Source organism: Rattus norvegicus, chromosome 2, assembly GCF_036323735.1.
Source record: "Rattus norvegicus strain BN/NHsdMcwi chromosome 2, GRCr8, whole genome shotgun sequence".
Taxonomy (NCBI): Eukaryota; Metazoa; Chordata; class Mammalia; order Rodentia; family Muridae; genus Rattus; species Rattus norvegicus.
This window is the reverse complement of record NC_086020.1, coordinates 224,801,251-224,815,776: the sequence shown is the minus strand read 5'-3', so window position 1 is coordinate 224,815,776 and position 14,526 is coordinate 224,801,251. Positions and strand designations below refer to the sequence as shown.

At 44.1% G+C, this 14,526-nt stretch overlaps 1 pseudogene; it reads right to left on the bottom strand.

Moving 5' to 3' along the window:
* Nucleotides 1-257: 257 nt before the first annotated feature.
* LOC108350114 (glyceraldehyde-3-phosphate dehydrogenase pseudogene) lies at nt 258-14,313 on the bottom strand (annotated as a pseudogene).
* Nucleotides 14,314-14,526: the final 213 nt, after the last annotated feature.

Below are 14,526 nucleotides of genomic sequence, written 5' to 3'. Positions count from 1 at the left end.
TACGCTGATGCTCCACAACCCAACTGGTGGAACGGAAAAACTGACTCACTAGTTGGAGTCCATCCTCTACATCCTACCATGGTACATGCCCCCAACACGTTAAACCACATTTTTATAAAAGATTCTTCAACATGAGCAAGTTGACTTCATTCCAGTGCTGGGCCAATATACACAAGTCAGTAAATGTACTGTATCTCAAAGAAAAGCCACACAAACATTTTAATAGATGCAGAAAAAGCTTTTGACAAAATCCAACATTTTTGGGGGGAGGTGCAGCAAACTTTATTGATTGTATTCAAGAGAGAAAGGAGGGCTCCCTGGGCCCCTCCTGTTGTTATGGGGATCTGGGGTGGAATTGTGAGGGAGATGCTCAGTGTTGGAGGCTGAGTTGGGATGGGGACTCCTCAGCAACTGAGGGCCTCTCTCTTGTTCTCAGTAGCCTTGCTGGGCTGGGCTGGGTGGTCCAGGGTTTCTTACTCCTTGGAGGCCATGGAGGCCATGAGGTCCACCACCCTGTTAGCCTGGTAGCCATATTCATTGTCATACCAGGAAATGAGCTTTACAAAGTTGTCATTGAGAGCAATGCCAGCCCCAGCATCAAAGGTGGAAGAGTGGGAGTTGCTGTTGAAGTTGCAGGAGACAACCTGGTCCTCAGTGTAGCCCAGGATGCCCTTTAGTGGGCCCTCGGACACTTGCTTCATCACCTTCTTGATGTCATGATACTTGGCAGGTTTCTCCAGGTGGCATGTCAGATCCACAATGGACACATTGGGGGTGGGAACACGGAAGGCCATGCCAGTGAGTTTCCCGTTCAGCTCTGGGATAACCTTGCCCACAACCTTGGCAGCACCAGTAGATGCAGGGATGATGTTCTGGGCTACCCCACGGCCATCACACCACAGCTTTCCAGAGGGGCCAGTGATGGCATGGACTGTGGTCATGAGCCCTTCCACGATGCCAAAGTTGTCATGGATGACCTTGGCCAGGGGGGCTAAGCAGTGGGTGGTGCAGGATGCATTGCTGGCAATCATGAGGGAGTGGTCATATTTCTCGTGGTTCACACCCATCACAAACATGGAGGCATCAGCGGAAGGGGCAGAGATGATGACCCTTTTGGCCCCAGCCTTCTCCATGGTGGTGAAGATGCCAGTAGACTCCATGACATACTCAGCACCAGCGTCAGTCACCCCATTTGATGTTAGCTGGATCTCGATCCTGGAAGATGGTGCTGGGCTTCCCATTGATGATAAGCTTCCCATTCTCAGCCTTGACTGTGCTGTTGAACTTGCCATGGGTAGAGTCATACTGGAACATGTAGACCATGTACTTGAGGTCAATGAAGGGGTCATTGATGGCAACAATGTCCACTTTGCCAGATGCAGAGCAGAAAGCAGGTCTGGTAACCAGGTGCCCAATACGGCCAAATCCGTTCACACCAACCTTTACCATCTTGTCTATGAGACGAGGCTGGCACTGCACGAGAAGACGCGGCTGTCTCTGGAACAGGGAGCAGCAGAGAGCCAACAATTTTTTTTATTTCAAGAGAAGCAAGCAAAAGAGTCAGAGGCAGCCTGAGCTCCCACTGTTAGGAGTCCCACAAGAAGACCAGTCTATGCAACCATAATACATCTATACTGAGAGCCTAGGTCAGACTCATGCAGATTCTAACTGTTAGCTCAGTCTCTGTGAGCCCCTATGGACCCATGTCTGTTGATTTTGTGGGTTTTCTTGTGGTGTCCTTATCCTCTTTGGCTCCTAGCAATACAGGATGGCTCAACATATGAAAATTTATCAGTGTAATCTACCATGTAAACAAACTAAAAGAAAAAGACACAAGATCATCTCACTTGATACTGAAAAACCCTTTGACAAAATCCAACACCCCTTCATGATAACAGTCTTAGAGACTTTTATCTAACTAGACATAACCAAACGTAAAAAAGGCAAATTACAGCAAGCCAATAGCCAACATCAAAATAAATCAAAAGAAACTCAAAGCAACTCCACTAAAATCTGAAACAAGACTTGGCTGTCTACTCTTTCCATAGCTAGTCCATAGAGTACTTAAAGTTCTAGCTAGAGCAATAAGACAACTAAAAGAGAACAAGGGATACAAACTGGGTATGGAGAAGTCAAAGTACCTCTGTTTACAGATGATATGATAACATGCATAAGTGATCCCAAAAATTCTACCAGTGAACTCCCACAGATGATAAATACCTTCAGCAGAGTGGCTGGATACGAAATTAACTCAAAAAAAAAAAAAATCAGTAGACCTCCTATGTACGAATGACCAACTGGCCAAGAAAAACTATCGAAGAAGCAATGCCCTTCACAATAGCCACAAATTATGTAAAATAGCTTGATATAACTCTAGCCAAGCAAGTAAAAGACCTGTGTGGTGAAACTTTAAGCCTTTGAAGAAAGAAATTGAAGATATCAGATGGAAAGATCTCCTATAACTGGTCTTTGCTACTTTGTGGGTTCTTCTTTATCCGTCTTGGTTTCACCCTCTATCACTAGATAGAAGAAGAATAGAGTGGGATTGCAGATTGGTACAACAATTCTGGAAATCAGTCTGGAGGTTCCTCAGAAAATTGGACATTGAACTGCCTGAGGACCCAGCTATACCTCTCTTGGGCATATACCCAAAAGATGCCCCAACATATAACAAAGACACGTGCTCCACTATGTTCATCGCAGCCTTATTTATAATAGCCAGAAGCTGGAAAGAACCCAGATGGCCTTCAACAGAGGAATGGATACAGAAAATGTGGTACATCTACACAATGGAATATTACTCAGCTATCAAAAACAATGCCTTTATGAAATTCAAAGGCAAATGGATTCAACTGGAAAATATCCTGAGTGAGGTAACCCAATCACAGAAAAACACACATGGTATGCACTCATTGATAAGTGGATATTAGCCCAAATGCTCAAATTACCCCAGATGCACAGAACACATGAAACTCAAGAAGGATGACCAAAATGTGAATGCTTCACTCCTTCTTTAAAAGGAGAACAAGAATACCCTTGGCAGGGAATAGGGAGGCAAAGTTTAGAACAGAGGCAGAAGGAACACCCATTCAGAGCCTGCCCCACATGTGGCCCATACATATACAGCCACCAAACTAGATAAGATGGATGAAGCAAAGAAGTGCAGGCTGACAGGAACCGGTTGTAGATCTCTCCTGAGAGACACAGCCAGAATTTGGCAAATACATAGGCGAATGCCAGCACCAAACCACTGAACTGAGAACGGAACCCCCTTTGAAGGAATCAGAGAAAGGACTGAAAGAGTTTGAAGGGGCTTGAGACCCCATATGAACAACAATGCCAACAAACCAGAGCTTCCAGGGACTAAGCCACTACCCAAAGACTATATACATGGACTGACCCTGGGCTCTGACCTCATAGGTAGCAATGAATAGCCTAGTAAGAGCACCAGTGGAAGGGGAAGCGCTTGGTCCTGCCAAGACTGAACTCCCAGTGAACTAGATTGTTGGGGGGAGGGCGGCAATGGGGGGAGGATGGGGAGGGGAACACCCATAAAGAAGGGGAGGGGGAGGGGCTAGGGGGATGTTGGCCTGGAAACTGGGAAAGGGAATAACAGTCGAAATGTAAATAAGAAATACCCAAGTTAATAAAGATGGAGAAACAAAAAAGAAGAAGAGAGGGGAGAGAGATCTCTGAATCAAATTTCTTTGTTTTTGTTTTTTGAGCACTATAACTAACAAACCATACCAACCGGCCTGAACAACCAACAACCTTACCTACTGGAGCTCTAGTGTTTATATACTAGAAAAATTCCCAGAATTCCAAATGTCACACAATCACAGAAATGAACTGTAGCTGGCAAAACCATCCTTTTGCTAGAACACAAGACAAATCATGGTCAGCTACTTCAGCCCAAAGTCGCCCCACATCCCTACATCTGGGATTAAAATGATTCAAAAATGTCACTACAATCTCCCATGCTCATGATTTAAAAAAATCATAATACGAATAAGAATAGAAAGAATGTATTGAGGCTGGAGAGATGGCTCAGTGGTTAAGATCACTGACTGCTCTTCCAGAGGTCCTGAGTTCAAATCCCAGCAACCACATGGTGACTCACAACCACCTGTAATGATATCTGATGCCCTCTTCTGGTGTGTCTGAAGACAGCTACAGTGTACTCATATACATAAAAAATAAATAAATCTTTTAAAGAAAGAAAGAATGTATTTAATATAAAACTCTGTATAGCAAAGGAAGCTGTTGAGGAAGAGATGACCTACAGAATCCACACAGATCTTTGGCAGCTATACATCTGAAAGAGAATTAATATCTAGAATATATGAAGAACTCAAAATAATAGACACTGGGTCAGTAATATGGCTCATGACTAAAGGTACTTGCCACCAAGACGACCTGAGTTAGAGACCCATGAGTGGCATGGTAGAAGGGATCTGACTCCTGACCTATATGCACACACTGTGGAACATGGCTATCCATGCACATCTACACATCTGCATGCACATGCACACAAATAAAGAATTACAATTTAAAACAGGATCCCTGCAGGAGAAACTACAATGATTTCTTTGTTAAATGGACATGTTGTCAAACTGCCTTATAGGTATTTATGTTTCTATTTAAAAATTAGTGCCATATTCAGCCCTGGTCAGAGAAGCTTTTGTTTGGAGTTGGCAGTTGGTTAAGGAAAAGACTCACAACTGGTCAAAGTGCCAAGAATAATTGGCCATTGAGCTATCAGCCCTAAATGGGACATCTGTATAACCCCATCTAAATTTCAGGGAATATCACAGAAGAAATAATGAAAAGGGTTTAAGAACAAGGAGAAAGGAAGGAATCCCATGAAATACTGTCTTCTGGACATGGTGTGACTGGGGCAGCCATGATCTCACAGCAGCAATAGCTGCTACATGAAACCTGCACAAGGTTGAACCCATCAATGTCCCATTATGCATAGGGGAATAGTGCAGAAGGCCTCACACCTTTCTGAGGAGCTAAGCAGTTAATCAGTTAATATTTGCTGAGGGATGGAGAGTCACATTCCTCAGGGGTACAGCCACTGGTAAATTGTTCGCACTCAAGTAAACTCTCCCCTGGTCTTATTCATGCAAGCAACCCTGACTAAATGCAGTGGAACACAAACGCGCACACACACACACACACACACACACACACACACACACACACACACATGCTCTCTCTCTCACACACACACACAGACACACACGCACACAGACACACACACACACACACACACACACACACACACACACACACACACGGCCACTGGTGAAGAGTCAGTAGCTTGGCAGTTCTCCTTGGTACAAAGATGCAACTCAGGAGGGTTGACAGGATAGCTCTCAGCCTTAGCTATTTGGTAAGCTGGAACTACATTTCCCAGAATCCCTTCCTTGTCTTGTCTTGGATAGTGCTGGTCTCAAGAAAAATCTGTATGAGCAATGACAGGGAAGGAAACTAGTGGCTCATGTGGTCAGAAGATCATAGCTGCTCAAGGCAAGGGAGGGCGGGGCAGAGATATGAGCAAGATCCAGGTTGTTCTACTCATTCTGAAACTCATTCCAAGCCATCTGTCTGCCATGATAACCTGTAACAACACCACTCCACCATTAAACCCATCTATTTATTTAGCCTCAAAGAACAGGCAGCATCCTGCAGTCTTCTGTTGTCAATCCATTTCTAACTCTGTGGTACCTGCTGAACAGGACAGACTTCATGCAAACTCCAACTGGTTTATCTACTCTAGAACTGGTTCAGACAGGTTCAGTTTATAGCGTAAGTCATGCAAAAAAAAACAAAAAACAAAAAACTTAGAGGAAGACTGCTGATCTCCTTAAATCTCCTTAAGCTGTCTCTTTGCTCCTCCTGCTTCATGAACATGCCTTCAATTTGTGTGCTTTTTAATATCTCAAGATATCCCTAAAGGCATCTCCTGGATGGAATTCGTCCCTATTTACTAAGTAGTGCAATGATTAAAACCAAAATAACAGGCCTAGAAGTGTAGCTCATGATACATTACATGGTTAGCATGCACAAAAGCCTGGGTTTGATTCTGAGCAGTTCCCCAAAATAGCCAAAATAACAATCAAACTGTAGATTTATAAATTCTAGGACAAGACTTTGTGTGCACGGCTTTCTAAAAACTTTCAGTTGAGTTGTGTAGTATCATTATTGTAAAATATTTCATGGGATTGAAATATTAAGTTACTCAACAAGGGGAAGAAGGAGAAGTTAGGAGAAAAGCACAGGAAACATTCCTGAGTTATTGCCCAGAAGAGAAAAGGGTTCCTTTACAGACTCTAAAGTCAAACTCTTCCTTTCCGATGTTGATAAATAAAATGTTGTAAGAAATGCAGAAAACCCAGGATAGCTAAAACTATCCTCAACAATAAAAGGACTTCAGGGGGAATCACTATCCCTGAACTCAAGCAGTATTACAGAGCAATAGTGATAAAAACTGCATGGTATTGGTACAGAGACAGATAGACCAATGGAATAGAATTGAAGACCCAGAAATGAACCCACACACCTATGGTCACTTGATTTTTGACAAAGGAGCCAAAACCATCCAATGGATAAAAGATAGCATTTTCAGCAAATGGTGCTGGTTCAACTGGAGGGCAACATGTAGAAGAATGCAGATCGATCCATGCTTATCACCCTGTACAAAGCTTAAGTCCAAGTGGATCAAGGACCTCCACATCAAACCAGACACACTCAAACTAATAGAAGAAAAACTAGGGAAGCATCTGGAACACGTGGGCACTGGAAAATATTTCCTGAACAAAACACCAATGGCTTATGCTCTAAGATCAAGAATCGACAAATGGGATCTCATAAAACTGCAAAGCTTCTGTAAGGCAAAGGACACTGTGGTTAGGACAAAACGGCAACCAACAGATTGGGGAAAGATCTTTACCAATCCTACAACAGATAGAGGCCTTATATCCAAAATATACAAAGAACTCAAGAAGTTAGACCGCAGGGAGACAAATAACCCTATTAAAAAATGGGGTTCAGAGCTAAACAAAGAATTCACAGCTGAGGAATGCCAAATGGCTGAGAAACACCTAAAGAAATGTTCAACATCTTTAGTCATAAGGGAAATGCAAATCAAAACAACCCTGAGATTTCACCTCACACCAGTGAGAATGGCTAAGATCAAAATTCAGGTGACAGCAGATGCTGGCGAGGATGTGGAGAAAGAGGAACACTCCTCCATTGCTGGTGGGGTTGCAGACTGGTACAACCATTCTGGAAATCAGTCTGGAGGTTCCTCAGAAAATTGGACATTGAACTGCCTGAGGATCCAGCTATACCTCTCTTGGGCATATACCCAAAAGATGCCCCAACATATAAAAAAGACACGTGCTCCACTGTGTTCATCGCAGCCTTATTTATAATAGCCAGAAACTGGAAAGAACCCAGATGGCCTTCAACAGAGGAATGGATACAGAAAATGTGGTACATCTACACAATGGAATATTACTCAGCTATCAAAAACAATGACTTTATGAAATTTGTAGGCAAATGGTTGGAACTGGAAAATATCATCCTGAGTGAGCTAACCCAATCACCAAAAGACATACATGGTATGCACTCATTGATAAGTGGCTATTAGCCAAAATGCTGGAATTATCCTAGATGCCTAGAACAAATGAAACACAAGACGGATGATCAAAATGTGAATGCTTCACTCCTTCTTTAAAAGGGGAACAAGAATACCCTTGGCAGGGAATAGAGAGGAATAGATTAAAACAGACACAGAAGGAACACCCATTCAGAGCCTGCCCCACATGTGGCCCATACATATACAGCCATCCAATTAGACAAGATGGATGAAGCAAAGAAGTGCAGGCAGACAGGAGCCGGATGTAGATCGCTCCCGAGAGACACAGCCAGAATACAGCAAATACAGAGGCGAATGCCAGCAGCAAACCACTGAACTGAGAATAGGACCCCCGTTGAAGGAATCAGAGAAAGAACTGGAAGAGCTTGAAGGGGCTCGAGACCCCATATGTACAACAATGTCAAGCAACCAGAGCTTCCAGGGACTAAGCCACTACCTAAAGACTATACATGGACTGACCCTGGACCCTGACCTCATAGGTAGCAATGAATATCCTAGTAAGAGCACCAGTGGAAGGGGAAGCCCTGGGTCCTGCTAAGACTGAACTCCCAGTGAACTAGTCTGTTGGGGGGAGGGTGGCAAGGGGGGAGGGTGGGGAGGGGAACACCCATAAGGAAGGGGAGGGGGGAGGAGGATGTTTGCCCGGAAACCGGGAAAGGGAATAACACTCAAAATGTATATAAGAAATACTCAAGTTAATAAAAAAAGAAAGAAAGAAAAGAAATGCAGATGCGTTTCTAATTCTTAGAACTTGTGTGATCTAGAGAAGCTTCTGGCAGTTTAAGGAAGCATGTTTCAGATTCAGGAATCTTGCGAACCAAACGTTAAACCATTAGTAGTTTGAAATCACCCAACACACATATATTTTCATGGAATTGGCAAATGCTAGGCCTGTTTGAGTTCTCAGTGGATGACCGAGTATACATACACATGCAAACACACAGAAGAGGAAAAGAACAGCGACAGAGTAATGATCTCAGTAGCAGCAAGGGAAAGAAGTCCTTTGATGTACCGGGACCAGGCTGTGTTCTAATAACTTAATGAACATTAAGTGACAAGCTAAGATGGGCTCATGCCTGTATCTGTCTCCTCCTAACACCAGTCAGTGAGCCTTACACTAGTAACTTTTACCAGTCACCATGAGTATTTGCACCATGGAGAATCAACAAATCGGGAGTCAGGACCGGTTATGCTGTTAGTCACTAATAACCCCTGAAGCGTCACAAGTCTTCAGTCAGAATCTAAAGGCAAGTTCACACATTGTTAATACCCTAGTACATCATTCTGCGTAACTTAATGAGAAAGGGGAGTTTAAGCAGAGGATGGAGAAAAGTGCACATAAAGTAAGGGACCAAGCATCTTAAGGGAGGCAGGGCAAGACAGCACAGGAGGTTAAGGCACTTGCCACCAAACCTGAACTTGAGTTCATCTCCAGAAACTATAGATCTATAGGGTGAAGAATAGGAACCAATTTCCTCACTTTGTCCTCTCACCTCCACCCATGTGCTGTGGTATGTGCATCTCACACACACACACACACACAGACACACACACACACACACACGTATATGCACATACATACACATACATACACATGCACACACATACACATACACACAGAAATGTAATAAACATGCTTTAAAATAGAATAAAAAATTTTAGAGTAAAGAGAGATCTGGCTGGGGTGCAATTTGACTATAATAACAGGTGATCTAAGAGAACCCGGCACGGTCCCCTCTCTTCCAGGGCTTCTGGGAAAGCTGACAAGCCTATTCCTTTTCTCGCCATGCTCTCTCTATGACATTGGATGCTGTGGTTTGTTCTTACTACTCTAAGAGAATGCTTGAGTCTGAGTGATTTATAATAAACAAAATCCAGTGGCTCATAGATCTATAACCTGGGAAACTTAAGATTGAGGAAGCTGCATCTGGCATGGTAGAAGGTAGAAAACCCAAGGTGGGGGGGGGGGGAGACAGACAGACAGACAGACAGACAGACAGACAGACAGACACAAAGAGAGAAAAAGGGAGGGGAAGAGGGAGAGGGGAAAAGGGAGAGGGAGAGAGAGAGAGAGAGAGAGAGAGAGAGAGAGAGAGAGAGAGAGAGAGACCGTCCAAATGTTCCTTTTTGTAAAGAAGCCAGCTCTTCAACACTCTGTTCATGAGGGTGGCATCCTTGTGGTCTAACACTACGTAGACGTTCCCCTCCTCCTTGAAAACCAGGCCTGGGGATAGTCAATCGCTTCAGTTTCCTGGAAACCATCAGTGGTTTTGATTTGCTAACAGCCTTTGCCATTAATGAGTTGACATATCTTAAACCCAATAAAATAGGACTTTGAGTGATTTCAAGGAATACTTTTTAAATTGGATTTATTTATTTATTTATTCATTTATTTAATGTATGTGAGTACACTGTAGATGTCTTCAGGCACACCAGAAGAGGGCATCAGATCCCATTACGGATAGTTGTGAGCCACCATGTGGTTGCTGGGAATTGAACTCAAGACTTCTGGAAGAGCAGTCAGTGCTCTTAACTGCAAAGCCATCTCTCCAGCTCCCTCAAAAGAATACTTTAATGCCAATGAAATAGAAGAAGAAATGGGAGAAGGATGGGGAGGTGTGGAAACAAACCGATAAAGAAAGTTAAGAACGGCACCAGGTATGTGGAGCTACGAAAACCTTAATTTTACACCATGGACAAGGTCACTTGATGCTTGGAAGCCAAGTGCCTCTCTCTTACTCTCATCCACAAGGGAGTAGAAGCGTCAGCGGGTAGCCTGGGCCAGAGCACACCAAAAAAACTACAAGCTGCTTCTGTCACATTTCTACAGGGTAAGAAACCTCTCTATCCAGCTCCAGAGCAGGGAGTGAATTTTTAATTCAAGTGGTTGCTCCTACTGGAGGAAGAACTGCCCTGTATTAAACTGTATTAAACTGTATTAAACAATCCTCAGGCTATGCTGTCAGAAATAAAAATCAAAAAAAAATGTGAAGGAGTAAAATGGGAAGAATAATAAACCAAGGGCTCTCTGTTATAAACAACTGCCAGGTCCCACACAGAGGAAAGAAAGCCTCCCTGCTTCCTTGGCAGGGTCCTCACTTCCTCCAGCTCAGTGGCCTTCCAGCTTCTCTACTGCTCTCCTGTGTTTGCTCTCCATGGGTCAAAATTAGCATCTGCAGCCACCGTCCCAGAAACAGACTTACACTCTGTGCTTCACTTTGAACATCTGCTGGTCCTGAACTAGGTATAAATGGTGAGTGGCATGTTATTCAAAGGGTGGTGATCTCGCCACTTCACTCCAGCAATGAAACTAAAAACCCTTGAGCAATATCTTGCTTCATACTCAAGAGAAGCACGCGTAGGTTCCAGGTTAGTGAAACTGCCTGGCATTCACAGTGCTCCCTGCCTTTGGGTGCTTTATGTCAGTGTTGTTCAGTAAAACAGAACACGAAGTGACTTACCAACAAAACGCTGTGCTAATTTGTAGTCCAGTCAGGGTAAGAGTGTCCCGTGGGTCGTGTCATGGTCCTGTGGTAGGTGGAGAAGGAGGGGAACAGTAACTTCTCTTTTCATCTTTGGTTTTGAGCCAAAGGCAGCTTTTCTGAAGGACACTCAGAAAACACAGTAGATAGCAAGATCCTGGAACCAGAAGCACACACTCAGGGCTAACCTAACATGACGATGACAGAGACGGCTGGCTTTTGCCTTATGTTCTTTTCGTGATGCTGGAGACTGAACTCAGAGCCTCAAGAAAATGCTTCTTGGGTGAGAACCTTCCTGAAGAAACAGGAGCAAACATCTATTTCACTCCACATAGGGCACCAGTAACAGGCCAAAGTCACTGTCCCATCGAAGTCCAACTTGGCGAACTGGTGATTTTCTTAGTTACTTATGGGAGTAGGATATCTCAGAGGCATCACTGGAAAGCTCACCTAAGTGCAGGGGATGACTCAGAAAAGCCCAGGTCCTGGAGCTCCATGCAGGACTTGGAAGCCCCTCTGAATGTCCAGAGTGTCTCTTCCTAGCACCTTGGCCAGATGGAGAATCCCTACGCCATCCCCAGCAGCCATTCCCTGCATTTATAATGTTGGGGAGGCTGAGGAATCTTGTGCATCTTGTAAGCTTTAACTTTTCCAAACTTGTGAAATCTGTTTCCCTGAGACTCAGGAGTGTGCCTTCTCCCTGCAGGAGGAGATACTTCAACTCTATGGCTACTCGGCCGTGCTCTACCACTACCACAAACTAATGCCTGCAGGGACAGCTGACTGTGGAATGACAGGATGATGTTGGAAGGAGGCTGGCAGGTCTGTGGTTATTACCTGTCTACAATGCTTCCTGAACATAGCATAGATTCTCCTCTAGTTTTCAGTTGTCCTCACTGGGAGTCAGTGCTGGTCCTTGGATGGATGCTTAGTCCCAGAAGGTTGTACATCCTACAAATTCCAGTGAAGGAAGTAACACCCAGGATGTCATACTACATGGGATTAGAACGAGTGAGGGGAATTGAAGGAAAGAATGGCCCACTCTGTCTAACTATGAGCTCAGGAGAGAAAAGCCTACTCCACTATTTTTTTAAATTTAACTCAAATCCTATTAGAACCCAAGCAAAAATGATGGGCAGGCAGCAAGAGGCAGGAATCTGAGTTCTGAATAGATTGTGTGTAGAGCAGTGGGCAGATGTGTTCATCTGATGGACTGGCTAATCTTAAGTCAACTTGGCACAGGGTAGAGTGATCTGAGAGGGAGGAACCCCAGCTGGAAAAATGCCAGCATAGAACTTGCTTGTAGGTAAGCCTGCAGAGCACTTTCTTAGCAATTAGTGGTTGATGGGGGAGGGCCTATCCCATTGTGGGTTGGGCCATTCCTGGCTGGTGGTGCTAAGTACTATGACAAATCAGGCTAAGCAAGCCAAGGGAGCAAGCCAGTAAGAAGCTCCACTTCATGTCCTCTACATTAGCTCCTGCTTCCAAGCTGCTGCCCTATTTGAGTTCCTGTACCAACGTCCTTCAGTGATGGTCTATGAATGTGGAAATGTAAGCCAAATAAACTCTTCTCCCCCAACTTGCTTTTTTCTTTTTTAATGATGGTGTTTCATCATAACAATAGTAGCCCAAATAAAGACAACTGGAAAGCATGTGTCAACCTTCCCTGTCATCCTGAGATGGAAACCTAACACAGGTAACAAACATCTACTCCAGATATCCCAATGTTGTGTCTTCTACAGCTTCTCTGACCATAGTGCACACACACACACACACACACACACACACCAAACATACACAGACACACATACACACGCAATGGGCAAACATTTATATATACATGCACACAAATAGACACACAACTATCACAGAAAAAATGGCTCATGAAATGCTCAGTAACAAAAATAGTTATCCATTAGTCTCTGTAATCTTTAGTCACTACTAGTTAGTAGTTGCCAACAAAATCACTTTAGCCATAGAGAGCTCCAAGTGGCTCTTGACTTCAGCAAAGAGACACTTGTGTTCTAGAAAAGAGGATGTTGAAGACTGTTAGGGAAAGGGACCAAGATTCCAAAATAGCTGTTTAAAAAAGCAAATCACACAGTTTGGGGGATCCAATATAATGAATAACAAGTAATCCTCCAAATAGCTGCTATTTCTACGTCGTTGTGTGCATACACAGAGAACCCTTGACACTGGTTAAAGTCCTATGAAAAGACAGCTGCTGCTACTGCTGCTGCTGCTGCTGCTGCTGCTGCTGCTGCTGCTGATGATGATGATGATGATGATGATGATGATGATGATGATGATGATTAAGCCAAACAGTACAGGTTCACGGTTTCTCCTCCTGTTTCCTGCACAGAGACATCACAAACAAACATGCCCCATTTCCTTCAATGATATCATCCTTGATCCCCATTCAAAATCAGGACAGGGGTGACTGTTATGATCACAAAACAATACCACAAGACTCTGTGAAATGTACAATACTTCCTTGTGCATTATTAAATCTCACAATAGCCCCGTGAGAAAAGCAAACCAGCAGAGCAGAAATCCTAACATTAACGAAGAGGATGCCAGGCTATGGTGGTGCATGCTTTTGATCCCAGCACGCAAGGGGCAGAGGCAGGCAGACCCTCTAGTTCTGAGCTCTAGGCCAGCACAGTCTACAGAGCAAGATCCAAGAGACCCAGGAATACACAGAGAAATTCTCGCTGAACCCCCCCCAAAAAAAGGCAGAAAAAGGATGATAGAGAAAAGAGAATGAATGCTGCCTTGGGATACCAGCAATGAGGCAGCAGGTCTAGGGCCATACTACCCCGTACATGGCAAATCTAGTCTGTAATGGGGTACCTAATACTAATCCTAATACTTCCCAATGTCTTGTAACCAGTATTTTATGGGTTAAATCCACAGAGTTGTTTAGACACCTCAATAAGGAAAGCTTTACAGAGTGGCGATTAGCTCTAAATAGTCACATATGCTAAAACCTGAAACTGGGGAAGCTTCAGAAAAATAAAAGTAGCCCAGGAAAGCACAAAGAGGTGGTGAGGAAAGGCGGGGAGCTACAGGCACAGACTTCTCCAGAAAGCCAGTGAGCTTAGCTAAGTACTAAGCTTTCATTAAAAGCAGGGTGTGTGGAGGAGTTCACTTTAGAACACCTCCCAACACCAGCTTTGAGAAGGGAAACCCCTCCCACCTCGTCCTCACTTCAACTCCCAAGATTCGCAGCCTCAGCCATGAGTCACACAGCAATTGCCTGTGATCCGCATCTGCCCGGATCCCTTCAGCTTCAGCAAGGAAACTGCAGGCTCCTGCTTGCCCATAATGAGAAAATCAGTGCAACAATGTGTCCGGATGCTGGGGAGCTGGCAG